The sequence below is a fragment of the Coenobita brevimanus genome, chromosome 96 (genome assembly GCF_032717465.1).
Source record: "Coenobita brevimanus isolate Jiangsu-jjx chromosome 96, ASM3271746v2, whole genome shotgun sequence".
NCBI classification, from domain to species: Eukaryota; Metazoa; Arthropoda; class Malacostraca; order Decapoda; family Coenobitidae; genus Coenobita; species Coenobita brevimanus.
Window position 1 is genome coordinate 7,045,944 of NC_137049.1, and position 14,393 is coordinate 7,060,336.

The following is a 14,393-nucleotide window of genomic DNA, read 5'->3' on the forward strand; positions in this document are numbered from 1 at the left end:
TCCATTCCCCAGCCTTTTCCTTCTCCTCTTGCCCATCTGCTGTTGATGTTGACGTTTTCCTCTCTTCTTCATTTCTCATCTTCATATTTTCTCCCTCTTCTCCATTCATTAATATGTTCTTTCTTCCACTCTTCTGTCCATCTTTCTTCTAATCTTTCCTTTTTGATGGTGATTTTCCTCCCCATTTCAACTGTCAGCCTTCTTTATTTCCTTTTTCTTCCCCTACTATTTGTTTCCTTCCACATCCTTACTCATCTTTTCTGTCTCGTTTTCTCTTTCTTTATAATATCACTGATACCAGTTCCACTCGGCGCTTTTTTTAACTTCATATTACCTCACTCTTTTTCATAGTTCTCTATCCTCTTCCTCTTCCACTTCTTTTCTATTTTTGCTTCATATTTCCTCTTTCTTTTGTTGTTGTTGTTTTTCCTCCTTTTACTTTATCTCATTTCTGCATTCTTCCCTGCCTTCTCCTCTTTCTTCCGCTCCTCTGCCTCTTCCTTTTCTTTTCTTCCCTCTTTTTTTTGTTGGCATTATTTTTTTTAATTGTTCCTTTTTTTTTCTGTCTTCCAGTACCCCTGTCTTCATCCATTGCTTCTACATTTTAATCCATCCTGTTTTTCCTGTCGCTTTCTTTTTGTTATTAGTTGTTGGTGCTTTTACAGATTTATTGTGAATTCGTATCTTCGTATTTTTCCCCTGTTCTCCAATCTTTCCTGTATCCTCTCTTCCTCTTACATTTCTCCCGCATCTTTATTTTCAGTTCTCCTCTAATCTGTTTAGTAACTGCTCTGTCCTATCGTTACTTCATACTTCGTTATTTCTTCTGTCTTCTCCCTTTCACTCCCTCTGCACCCCTACCCATCTTCCCCTTCCTGGGTCCCTAATAACACGGCTAGTTTGCATTTTTCCTTTTTTTTTTTATGGGTTTCTACCCCCTTATTTTCATTTATCTCCCTACTCCTTGTTCTTATTCGCTTCTTCTTCTCATCTTCTTGGTCTTTCTCTCTTCCCCACCCCCCCTCTCCTTTTCACTCCCTCTCCCTTGATCGCCTCCTTCTCCTTTTCTCCAGCTGCCTCTCCGCTTATTTCGCTCACCACCCTATTCTCCCTCCCTCTCTCCCTCCCCTCTTCTCTCTCTTTCACCCTCCCTTCCCATTGAGAGAAGGGAGGGTATTGCTGTCTTGGTGATAAAGGGGGCAGATGCTACTGTTCCGTCCGTTCTTCCTCCATCCTCTAACCCTCCCTCCCTCCTTCCCTCCGTCATCTCTTCCTCTCTTCCCTCCTTCGTAATCTCTTCCTCCCTGCCTCATCACCTTTGCTATATATCTCCCCCCCCCTCCTTTCTTCCTTCCGTTTCTTTCTTACTTCATTACTTCTTCCTTCCTCTTCATTTGTTTCTCTCCCTTCATAATCTCTTTGCTCTCTCATCCTCTCTCATTCCGTTTCTTCCTTTCTTCGTGTTCTCTCTTCCTGCCTTCTTTATCCATTTTTCCTGTGCTCATTTCTTCCTTCTTTCCTCCTTCATTTTCCAGTTGTGTCATCACCCCATCCTATATTAAATTTTTTTTTTTTTTCTCTCTCTCTCTCTCTCTCTCTGTTTTACTCCCATACTCATCCTTTCCTCTCCATCTTTAAAACCTTCAGTCTGAGCAGGATATTTTTCTATCAATCAAAGGACTATTAAATTCAGCTTAGATGACATTTTTGGAGCTGCAGATTTTTACATAACTCTCATTAACCTCTCCAGTGAGAGTAACTATTCCTGAGTCGAATTTAATCGTCTGGGGATAGCCATAATACACCAAGAAGACTTATAGAATTACTAGATGAATGCGGGACCTTAGGGAACTTCGTAAGAGTTAATCACCTTACTTGTGAACATCCTTAATGTGTGACTGACTGAATCACCTTACTTGTGAACATCCTTAATGTGTGACTGACTGAATCACCTTACTTGTGAACATCCTTAATGTGTGACTGACTGACCAGGCTACTTTTAGAGAAGCTCCCACATCTACAAACATCCTCAGACAGAAGTAATCAATCGTCTTTCCTTCCTTCCTTCCTACCTTTTCATAATAATAATCCCAACCTCCTCGTTCATGGTCTGTCATTTAATATCTGCCTATCCCTATTTTTTTTTGGTCCTTCCTAACCAGTTTCGTTTCTCGCGTGCACCTCCTTCTTCCATCTCATTCTTTCCTTCCCTCACCTCACTCTCTCTGTTTTCCTCTGTCCTTCATCTCATTCTCTCCCCATCCCTCCCTTCTTCATTTTATTCTACCCCCTTCCCTCCCTCCTTTATTTCTTTCTCCTTCCCTCCGTCCTTCATTTCATTCTCTCTCTCCCTCACTTTCCTTCTTCTCATTCTCTCTCCGTCCCTTCCTCCTTCATTTCTTTCTGTCTTCTTCCCTCCCTCCCCATCTCTCCATTCCTTCTTCTTCATTATCCCTCCCTCTCCCCTCCGACACATCTGCCGTTTACCCTCCCATTGATGGTCTTATTTCCCCTCTTTGCCTTCCATTCAAGTCTTATTCTTCTTCACCATCTTCTTTACCTCTCTCCTTTCCTCCTTGCTTCATCTCTTCCTACCTTCCTTCATCTCTTCCTTCACATCTCATCATTGTCTTTCCCTCCCCTTCCTCTCCGATTCTCTTCTTTTCTCTTCATTCTTATTCATCTTGTTCCCTTTTCTCCATCAACAGCATGTCCTTCTGTTTCATCATCCGTTTTCCCAGTTGCATATTTCTTTCTTTCTCTCCCTCCTCTCATTTCCTCCCTCCTACTCTTTTTCCTCAATCTCATCTTTCCCTCCTACTCTTCTTCCTTTATCTCAGGCTTTATCATGTCCATCTCTATCTCCGCTTCCTATTCCACACATATAATTATATCTTGGTTTCTTCTTCCCAAGCCTCTAACTACATGCTTCCTTCCATAGGCCTTCCTTCCTGCTCATCTTATCCCCTCAGCTCAGTCTTTATCATGTCTATCTCTTTCTTCACCCTTTCTGCCACTCATATAGTTATCTCTTGTTTTCCTCTTCCCCTCTACTCGCTCTAACTGCATTAATTCTCGCAGGAAATGAGAGTGCAATAATATTACGTCTTTATTTTTCACCATTTAACCTTCAGACCTCAGGACGTTTCCCAGCGACGAGGAAAATCACCCAATGCTAACAGAGTAGAAGAAATTTGTTGTTTTTCATCGCTTATTAGGTATTTTATGGCCATGTATAGAGGGTACCGTAGTCCTCACACAGCACTCCTCATCCGCTGCACTAGGCGGTTTCTCTTGTGTTGTGAGGACGGCGTAGTCAGCGTTATCAAAGTTTATCCTGCAATATTTATTTATCTCCTGATACCACCGTCACACCCAGATCCACACAAACAGGCTGAGCCGTCCTCATAACACACAAGATACCGCCTGATGAGTTTCCAGTGAAGTGCTGTTTACGAGCCTGTATAAGCGAGAGACGTAACTCCAAGAAAACTTAGCGAAGCATAAAACTACGAGTATTTCCTGTATTCCCAGATTACGGTAAACTAAGATGATGGTACACTAAGGTTTATTTATTTTTTTTTTTAACAAATGTTGTCCAATAATATTTCCCCGATATTTTTTACCTTTACTGAATATATAGTTTCCGATATTTTTTAATACTCTTAATGATACTCTACAAATGCTGCATATCGATGGGAACAACCTAAGTTAACCTAACATGCCCTAATTTAATATAATCTCCCATCTAACCTACCCTGCCTTACCCTACCTTACTTTACCATACCTGCCTACCTACTTACCTACCTACCCTATCCCAGCCATAAACACCTTAGCTTAGTCTAACCTAACCTGTGTAGCCTAGCCTAATGTAACTTAACGTAACCTAAATTAATTTAATCTAACTGAACATAACCCATCCAAAACTAATCCCCATCATCATAATCTTACCTAACCTATTCCAGTCCCCCACCTTACATAACACATGGATAGTGTGGGGACCTCCAGTTTCACTAACATTTTCCGTCTGGAGCACACATTGTACCGTAGTCATATCCTATCCAATAACATAAAGCCTCGTAAAGATTAATAAATAGATGTGTTGCTGTTTGCTCTCCTTTGTACCTCCCGTCCTCCCACCCTCGCAGTAATTTCATATCTTCCTCGCTCCTCTCTCTCTCTCTCTCTCTCTCTCTCTCATATATATATATATATATATATATATATATATATATATATATATATATATATATATATATATATATATATATATATATATATATCTGCCTATCTTGCTCTCTTGTCTGTCAGTCAATCAGTCTCACTCTCCCTCTCTCTCTCTCTCTCTGCAACATATCCTGTCTCCCTTTTCCGGTAATGGGTGTGACACGTGTAGTCTGTTTTAGGGAGAGGGAGGAGATAATAGGGAGAGGGAAGATGGAGGAGGAGAGAAAGAGAGGGAGGGGCAGAAGAATGGAAGCAGTGAGGAAAGGAGAAGGAAAGAAGGAGTTACAAAGATTGGTAGGGAGAAATTGGGAAGAGAGAAGTCTAATGGGAGGGCGAGAAAGTGAAAGGAAAAGGAGAATGAGGGGGAGGGAATAAGGGAAGAATTTGAGAGAATGAAGGTAGGAAATTTGAGAGAGAGAGAGAGAGAGAGAGAGAGAGAGAGAGAGAGAGAGAGAGAGAGAGAGAGAGAGAATGATTGATATGAAAAAGAAATGAGCAATTAAGATGGTATAATGAGGAATAAGGAGCACAAAGGAGTACAAAGAAAGCAAACAGCAACCAACCAGTTGGTCCTTGCGTGGCTGTTTGGCATCGGGAAGGTTATAACCAACAGAACTAATCTATCAGCTAAAGACAAGGATAGAAAAGCAAGAAGGCTCCCCCCACCCGCCAAACCCTCCAGCGGAAGCTGGCAGGAAATAGTGAGAAGGACCACCATGCAACATAGAAAAACTGTCATGCAAATATATAGTAAAGAGGGAAAGGAAATTTTATTTTATACTATCTACCGAGTAAATGTGTATGTGCGTGGATGAATAGATTGGGAGTGTGTCGTTCTGTCTCGGCTACCCCCCTATTTTGCGAGGGGGAAAGCAGCCTAGGTATACAGATAGATAGACCTACCTGAAGGGGAGGGTAACATTAAGTTAGGAGTATTTATCAATGTTGTTCAGTGGTTGTATCTTCCAGGCTTAAAAAAAAAAAAGAAAAAAAAAAAGAAAAGAAAGAAATGTTCTGTTCACGAGAGAACATACTTAGCTGGGAGTTCGATGACAAATACTTATCCAAGTGATTTTTAAAAGTTAGTACTGTATCACAGTTTACTACATTTGATGGCAATTTCTTCATATATTTCAACTCAATTATCGAAAAATGTTTATCTTCATGTAACTGAAATCGTTTGCCAATAACTGTATGTCCATTACCTCAAGTATAGTATGAGTGATAAACTGTGAAATAGTTATCGTTGGCCATATTATCATGTCCTTTGAATATTTTGAATACATGTATTCAAACTCCTCGTAGCCACCATTTACTTAGGGTTAAGAGATTCAGGGGTTCTAAACGCTCCTCATATGGTTTATTTCTCAATCTAGGTATCATCTTTGGCACCCTTCACTGTACTCTGTCAAGCTTCTCCATATCGTTTTTATAATACAGTGGCAAGAATTAAAGGCAATACACGAAGTGCAGGCGTACTAAGAAATAATATAAAGTGAGGATGATATTATCGGATTTATATTCAAATGTTCCACCTATAAATCCAACAAATTTATTGGCTTGTTTTTACAGCTTCTGTACGTTGTTTGATTGTTTTCAGATCATTTCTTATTATAAGTCCAAAGTCTTTTTCATGGTTTATCCTACAAAGAAATTTTCTAGAGGTCTTTAATTGACCAAGTTATCACATTTCAGTAGTAAAAGGAAGAATACAGCAGGGGTTGGTGTGTTGTATATTAAATCAGGATTTCATCCAGGCTTAATTACCAATCCACGTATTGAAAATGCTGACACTGTTTACATTCAGCTTATAAATGAATATGGTCATAAAAATCACACGAGTTAATTTTTCAGCTACCCATTCTGCCATTCAGCATCGACAATAAAATCTACAATCAAACTGCCGACATCTTTTGTATGCAAAACACAGTAATATTTGGTGATTTTAATTTACCAGTTCCAAATTGGGAAGAAGCTTTGTCCTCGTACATATGGGTAGACCTGTAGACAAACTTGCAGGAAAGTTCATTGTATCAGATTGTAAATTTTCCAACATATATTAGAACTTGGCTTAGCCACATCAGAAAATTTAGCGAGTAACATTAATGTAGGAGAATGAGTTAGTACAAGTGATCATCACAGTAACAGTTAACATTAAATTCAGTGAAGACAATGTCAAGACCAGCTGCGAGAAAGTGCCCTATTATAGGAGGGCTAATTTTAATTAATCAAAGGGAATTGTAGGTGCAGGTGGCTGGCATCCAATTGTCGAAACATTAGATGTCAATGACGCATGGGAATTTTTTACAAAAACTCTCAACAATGCAGTCAGGCTATGTATTCCAATATGGAACAGAAGACCTGTCAAAAATTCTAAACTTAAATGGTGGAACTCTGATATGAAACATTGTCTGGTAGCAAAAAAACTTGCATACAAAAAGTATAATATCACAAAGAGTCAAAGTGATAAAAATAAATACGATGCTCTTCAATGGAAAGCCAAAAAATTAAATAAATGTAGTAAGAAAAACTTTGAGGCACATATTGCCAGTATCAGTATATCAAATCCCAAAGAACTTTTCGGTGACATTAGATGTAAAAATGTAATAACTCCAACAATCGGGCCCCTTAATCACAGGTAACGGAGAGCACACTGATGATGATACTATCTATCTATCTATATACCTAGGCTGCATCCCTCAAACAAAGCGGGGTGGCCGAGACAAGACGACACACTCCCAATTTACTCATCCACAGACACATTCATTCGGATCTTAGCGAATGATTAAACTAAGATGGTGGAAATACTTAATACTTTCTTCGCGACAGTATTAACAATAGAAAATACACTTACTATTTCAGCAGTTTCCCCTTTTCTTATAGAGGACGGCAACATAATCGTTTACATGATGTAATTCTTGCAAATACCAAATTACAGTAAAAGAGAATAAAAACACCGGGACAGGACGAAATATCTCCACGCGTTAATAAAGGTACTGCTGAATGAAGTATCAATTATCAAAGCCTTTATAACTTATAACCAAAGAGTATTAAGGTGCCACACGAAGGGAATCTTGTAAACGTAACCTCGATATTCAAGAAAGGCAACAGGGAATGGAAGAGAAGATGAAGGAATGAGAACATGAGAGGAGAATATGAGACTGAAGAGAAGAGAAGGACTAGGAATGATGCAAAATGAAAAAGATATGATAAAGAAAAATACGACAATCTGAGGTAGGACTAAAGGAGAAGGAAGGAGAGAAAGGACTTAAAGGGGAAAATAAGGGGATGCGGGACGAGAGGGGTGTGAGGGGAGGAGGGGGGGGGGACAAGGGCTGAGAGGAGAGAGGAAGGCCCAAAAAGGGGGATGGGGAAATGGAGGGAGGTGGGGGGAGGGAGAGGAAGATGGGCGGAGGTATATAACAAATAATGATAGGATGAAATTTATGATATCGTAGAGACAGAAATGGAGAGAGAGAGAGAGAGAGAGAGAGAGAGAATAAGGAAGCCGGGAAAGTGTAAGCGTAAGCGTAGGTGTAAGCGTAAATGTAAGCGTAAATATAAGCGAAGTGTATGTGTAAGTGTATGTGTAGGTGTAAGTGTAAGCATAAGTATAAGCGTAAGTGTAAGTGTAAGCATTGTGTAAGTGTAAGTGAAAGCATAATGTAAACATAAGTAAGCGTAAGTATGTGTAAGTGTAAGCGTAAGTGTAAGCGTAAGTGCAGGCGTAAATATAAGCGTAAGTACAGGCGTAAGTGTAAGCGTATGTGTAACTGTGTGTAAGCTTAAGTGTAAGTGTAAGTGTGAGCGTAAACGTAAATATAAGCCTAAAAGTAAACGTGAGTGTAAGTGTAAGTTGAAGCATTCTTGGGTGTGTGGAATCTCGAGTGTGTGGGTTGAAGCATTCTTGAGTGCGTGGAATCTGACTCTCAAACAGGAAGGAAAATGGTGGGATAAGGAGAAGGTTGATGGAGTAGATGGAAGGAATGGTAGGGAGAATAAGGGGGTGAGGGAGGAGTTATGAGACAAATATAAAGGGGATAACTTCAGCTTTGTTTGAAAAGAGAGGGAGGAAACGAGGAGGAGGGTTTTGGAGAGAAGAGAGAGTAGGGACGCGAAGACACGAGAGGAAATATGGAAGTAAAAGATACGTCGGGGAAGACAGAAGGAAGATGGAGGTTAGACTGGGAGAGGTACAGAGTTTTGCAGACCACACAGACAGTACGGTCCTTTCTGCCGTCTAGTAACGAATGTTATAAAATTGGAAAAATTTAAGAACTCTGTAGAATTAAGCCCACACTCTTAAGAAATCAGTTGTACAGTAAGTAATTATAAACACCTAGTAAGGCTGAGTAGTTTTAAGACCCCCCGCTTTTTTTTTTCCTTTTTTTTTATCATCCACTCATTATATTGCCCCACGAAAAGAGTACGTGTTGGGGGACAGACCGTGTGCTATAGGCTTTCATACTCGTATACCTGAATTACGTTGCTTTCTCTCCAGAATCATGCTGAATCTGTTCATCGTTTTGCCCAAAATTTCATTTTTTCTTTTTGCCATGGACTTTATAATACAGACTCTTCCAGCTCCTTCTGGGGCACCTTGGCAAACCCCCTCTAATAACGTTATTTTTTCTTTCTCTCCAATTCTCCATTCTGATGGCCTTGTAGCTATTTCCTTTTTTGATAAGCTAAACTATTTTCTTATACTTTTGCCTTTCACTCCACTGTGCATGTTTGAGATGCAGTTCCTCCATCTGTTCCCGGTGATTTCCTTATTCCCTGGTAGGGTCTCTGCTGTTCTAAATTCTAAATAACTGTAATTCAGTGCTGACACCCTGGCTATGCAGACTCTTTCACCTCTGTCTGTTAAACTGGCTGTCTTTCTTCCTCCTTGCTGGAAGTTTGCTCTCGTTCAGCCTATTCCAGAGAAGAATGACAGCTCCCAACTCTCTCGCTCTCGCCTAGTTGCTTTGTCTTTTGTTTTAACCTCCATAAAAGATAAAGATGATAAAGACATTATATATGACCAACAACTGACTACATTCTTTTCATTCTAACTTGGCCTAAAATTGTTATCTCTCCATCTTCTGGGCGAACTTATAGCAAGAGATAAGCACTGGAAAATGGTGCTAGCCACCAAAAAGGGACGTGGACAGGGTACAGAGTCATATTCTTGTCATAACCTGTAGTTGAGTTACGTGAAATAATTTGCAAAATGGAAAAAACTCTAGGCCAAGTTAACGAACGAACTACAGAGGTGATTTGATTTGTTTTCGATGCATTAATATTTGAGCTACTAACATCACGGAACTTTTTTTTTTTTTTTTTTTTTTTTTGTGTCCGACTCTGGGCAAAGGCTTCAGGGCCTATTTCTCGGGGGCAGTGACCTATCCCAAGGCCCAGTAGTCCTCCTACACCTCCACATGTCACCACTTCGGCGCTAACACCCATCATCCATATTGAATACATGCTAGGGCTGTCTCGTACAGGACTGGTGAACTGGTATTAACGGGGGTATTATTACGCCATGTCGGCGGGTCATCTGGTAGATCAGGAAAGTCTGCCTTTTAAAGAAATTCAAATCCTTAAACTGTTCCCTGCCCCAGCCGGGATTCGATCCTGGGTCAGTTAAGACTGCAGGCCGCTTCTCTACCGATTCAGCCACCGCCTCCACCATTCCTTAGTTACATGGGTAAAGAACTATTTTGTGTAATTTAAGTAAACTCGACAGCAGATACAGAGGCGGAGATAAAATTACACTCTCAGGCATGTACAGTTAAAGAACCAACTATTTTCCCAATTCCGTCAGAAAAAATAAATAAAATAAAATAAAACAGGCAAAATACATCGGAAACCCCTATCTCTATTAGTGAGTGTTTCATATGGTTCGATTTATTCCACAGCGTATCCGTCAGACTTCAGGAAGATGCTTGTGTTTCTCTCCGGCCCACTCCCAGGTAAATAAAATCGTGTGGCGTTTGGTGGGACAAAATATAAATGAGTTGTTAATAAAGACAGGGTTAACAATCAGGCTCCTATGACTCACTCTCAGTTGACTAGGGTCTCTTTCGATGCTATTTTTCCCAGAGAAAAAATAGCATCGAGAGAGAGAGAGAGAGAGAGAGAGAGAGAGAGAGAGAGAGAGGACATGGAATCTTAGGACGGGTGAAGGAGAGGAGAGAGAGAAAGATGTTGGGATAAAGATGGTGAGAGATAGAGGGAGCGAGATGGATGGAGACACTGTGAAGGCCATGGAGGAGGGAGTGACAGATGGGAAGAGCGGGGAGGTGGTGATGGAGGAGAGGCGGGGGATGCTGAGTGATGGAGGGGGGGAGGCAGGGAGAAATGGAGAGGAGGGGGAGAGCCAGGGTCACCACCAAAGGAAGGTCAGGGAAGAGATATAACTACCTTCGCCAAAGAAGTTGGAGGAGGGTATGTATTAGCCCGTGTCTGTCTGTCTGTTCATATGTCTGTTTGTCTATTTTTGTCTGTTTGGTTGAGTAGAAGATATGTAAAAATTGTAGTCTAATTTCAGTAAAATTTCGTGGATTGGTGGACATATGTGAATCCGCATAAGGATGTAAAAATACATTAAAAATTTTATGGGCGTCGATGGAGGTATGCCTTCTCTAAGAATGTATAACGAGGGCAGTTCATTCGTTCGTTTTATAATTTATCCCTCCTATAGAGGGATTCGGGCCATACTTTGGCCCGGTCAGTGGGGTGTGGGCTGACTAGTTAAATAGTAAGGGGGAAGACAGGGCCTGGGGGTTCTTGAAAGGGACGCCCATCACACACGCCCTGCCTTCTTGCTGGTTTTGTGGTGTGTGTGTGAACGAGGGCAGACTAAGTTTGTCGAGTTAATTACCTCCGCCAACGACTTTGGACGGAGGTTGGGTTTATATGTCATAAATTATATTTGCGTTGGCAGAGGTATGTCCAGGTGCTTTCTAGTTACGTTTTTCTTTTTTTTCTTTTAATGTCTTTCATGGTGGTGTTTTCTAGAGTATGCCTTTCCGCTGAATGAGTTATAGTGACTTAATACTGATGCCAGTAATGGTCTTGTGGTCGACGTGACTCTTGTATTCTATTCCAGCTAATAACAGATGTTTCCAGCAGAGTGAGTCATAGGAGCCTAAGAGCGTCAACCCTTTCCTTGTTGTTCGTATACCTAGGAACTTTATATAGGTTTACACCAAACTATTTTGTTCAGCTGAAAGAAATCCTACCAGTCAAAGACTTGTCGGTTAAGAAAGCTAGCTCCCTAACACCTCTTCTCTTGCGATTCATCTTTGGATACTGCCGGTTAATATCATTTTGTACGTTATTAATGAAGAGTATGGTGATAATATTGTGATTTTAATAACACAGAAAAGGGTAGCAAGATATAAGAAGCAAAACAAATCGCTCAGGTAGAGGTAATATCTTACTACCCGTAATAACACAGAAAAGGGTAGTAAGATATAACAAGCAAAATAAATCGCTCAGGTAGAGGTAATAGAGAGCTTTCTTAACGGACGAGCATATAGCCTAGGCATCTATGTCACCCCTCCAGTTATAGAAACAAAAAATCCCTAAGCAGATTGAAATTTTTGGAGATACTTCATCGGAACGAATATTAAAGAAGAAATATATCTATATCTATCTATCTATCTATCTATCTATCTATCTATCTATCTATCTATATATATATATATATATATATATATATATATATTAGTTAACAGGAAGACATAATTACTACAACCTTTTTTTTTTAACCATCTTTTTGTCACTGCTGTATTTTTCCTTGTGTGTGTGTGTGTGTGTGTGTGTGTGTGTGTGTGTGTGTGTGTGTGTGTGTGTGTGTGTGTGTGTGTGTGTGTGTGTGTGTGTGTGTGTGTGTGTGTGTGTGTGTGTGTGTGTGTGAGAGAGAGAGAGAGAGAGAGAAAGACATGTATTCCCAAAACCTTCCTCATAAGAATTAGTAAATTCCTTGTATGATTGCCAAAGCTAGTTAGATTTCATCTGGCAGAACTTGGTCTTGAAAATCGATGATGTAATAATGAACATGAATGAGTGTCCTCGGTTATCATATCAACCCTCCAAATCTGACCACACACTTCTGACTCTGTACTAATATGCTAATAATGTTTTTATGGGGAGCATTAAAAAATGAGTTGATTATTAATTTTATATTAATTTTTGAAGGGAATCATAGGAAAGAAAAATGTGGAATTAAGATTTTGGTGAAAAATGTTTGGAAGAATGAAGTGGAGTATAAATCACTAAAGAAAATAAGATGTAAATATGTGAAATAACAACTTAGAGATGAATGAAATGCAAGAATAATATGCAGTATATTGCAAAAATAAAGTGGAATATAGATTTTCAAAAGGAGGGAGGTAGAAGATGAATGTTGATCGTTTTATGGTGGAAGTTAACTGATGACGAAAATGCAATTTGATGAAGTTTGATTGAGGTCTTTATGCCACGGCCTCCATTCACAACCCCAGGGGTCATGTGGTCTCAGTATAAGAGGTAGAAAGATGGCGAATTGTTAAAAGTTAGCAAATGAACTGTAGAGACAGATACGTTTTTATTTATTTATTTTACAGTAGGTTAACACTATAGTCATGTGATGTTTATTATTTTTTTTTTTTTTCGCCATAATAGAATAACCTTTTTAGATATTTTTTTACCGTGTTTTATAACTGCTAAATCCAGTCGTTGGGAGTCGAGGAGATTTACACCCGACTTATGGTCAGAATTTATTGCTCACTTAACACGAGCGCGCGCGCGTGCGTGCATGCATGCGTGTGTGTGTGTGTGTGTGTGTGTGTGTGTGTGTGTGTGTGTGTGTGTGTGTGTGTGTGTGTGTGTGTGTGTGTGTGTGTGACCACATACAGAGAGAGAGAGAGAGAGAGAGAGAGAGAGAGAGGGAGAGGAAATAACTCAAGCAGTTTTAATCCGCTTTGGACTCAACAGTGAAAGAGTGGGGATTTTCTAGGGATTGACCTTTTATTTTTTAGAACAATAGGTCAGAAGTAAGAGTTAAATGGGAAGTTCAGCGTCAGCAATTCTGATACTCTTTTAACTAAACTTGGTGGAAGAACTGAGGGTATGGCATGGATGAAGTGAGTTGGTTTTGAAAACACTCGGAGATTAAGGTCATAGGACAACGTCAGAGGTTCGACCCGAAAATTCAAGAAGTTTTGATCTAGTCCGAATTAAATTTGGATGAAGAGTTGAAGATCGCGCAGTGAAAACAATTAGTCAAAAGTCAGAGTCACAGAGTAAAATGGTCAGTATTTGGACGTTGCACTTACTGACTGCCCCTCATTCTTTCAGTTACAAAATCCAAGGTGATAGTCGACTGTGACTGGTGTTTCATGGTCGTATTCTAAGTGGCCTTGGAGATTTCGTAACACGCCTTCCTCGGCAGGTTATTTTTCACCTTATGCCTCAGTATCCTCTTGTATAATATTGATAAAAGTATTATGTCGGAAAAAAAAACGAAAATCAAACAAGAAAAGCTCAGGTTGTAACATGCTAAATAAAAAGACGAGAAAGAGGTGCTGTGAAACCTTTTCTACCATTTCGAGTAAGGCTCATTACTTCAAATTAGAAAATCAAGTATTTAACAATAGCACTTTTGGTCTGACCTGGCAATCCCTCATCCATTTCAGCCAAGTTAATGGCTACTTCCCTCCAATTCACATCACCCATGTTCATACACATCACCTCATCCTCCGCCTCATAAATTTCCCTCTTCCCCTTCCTTCTGCACCTCATCCACATACACTCTCCGATGGCGTGTTTGTTCCGATCTAAGAATCCTAACCTCCTCCAGCTCTGTTGATGGGCGAGAGTAATCAGACTGGAGGGTCGATCTGACTTGTAACTGAGGAGATTCATGCCGCCATATAACTAGGACTCATCAAACCACGCAACCACGACAAAATATTCAGTCAGTAGGAGTGGTTTGGTTCAGTCAGATGAATACAACCTGGCATTATCTCAGTTTAATCACATAAAATAGAGGTCTTAAGTTACGTAAGCAATTGAAAAAAAAATCAGAATTCTTGTATGTTGACGCCGCATTCCTCAAGACACCACTTTTTCCTCACTGTTGAATTCAGTTTATATTTACGCGTGTGGCATATTTTCCTTATTTCCTTTAATCT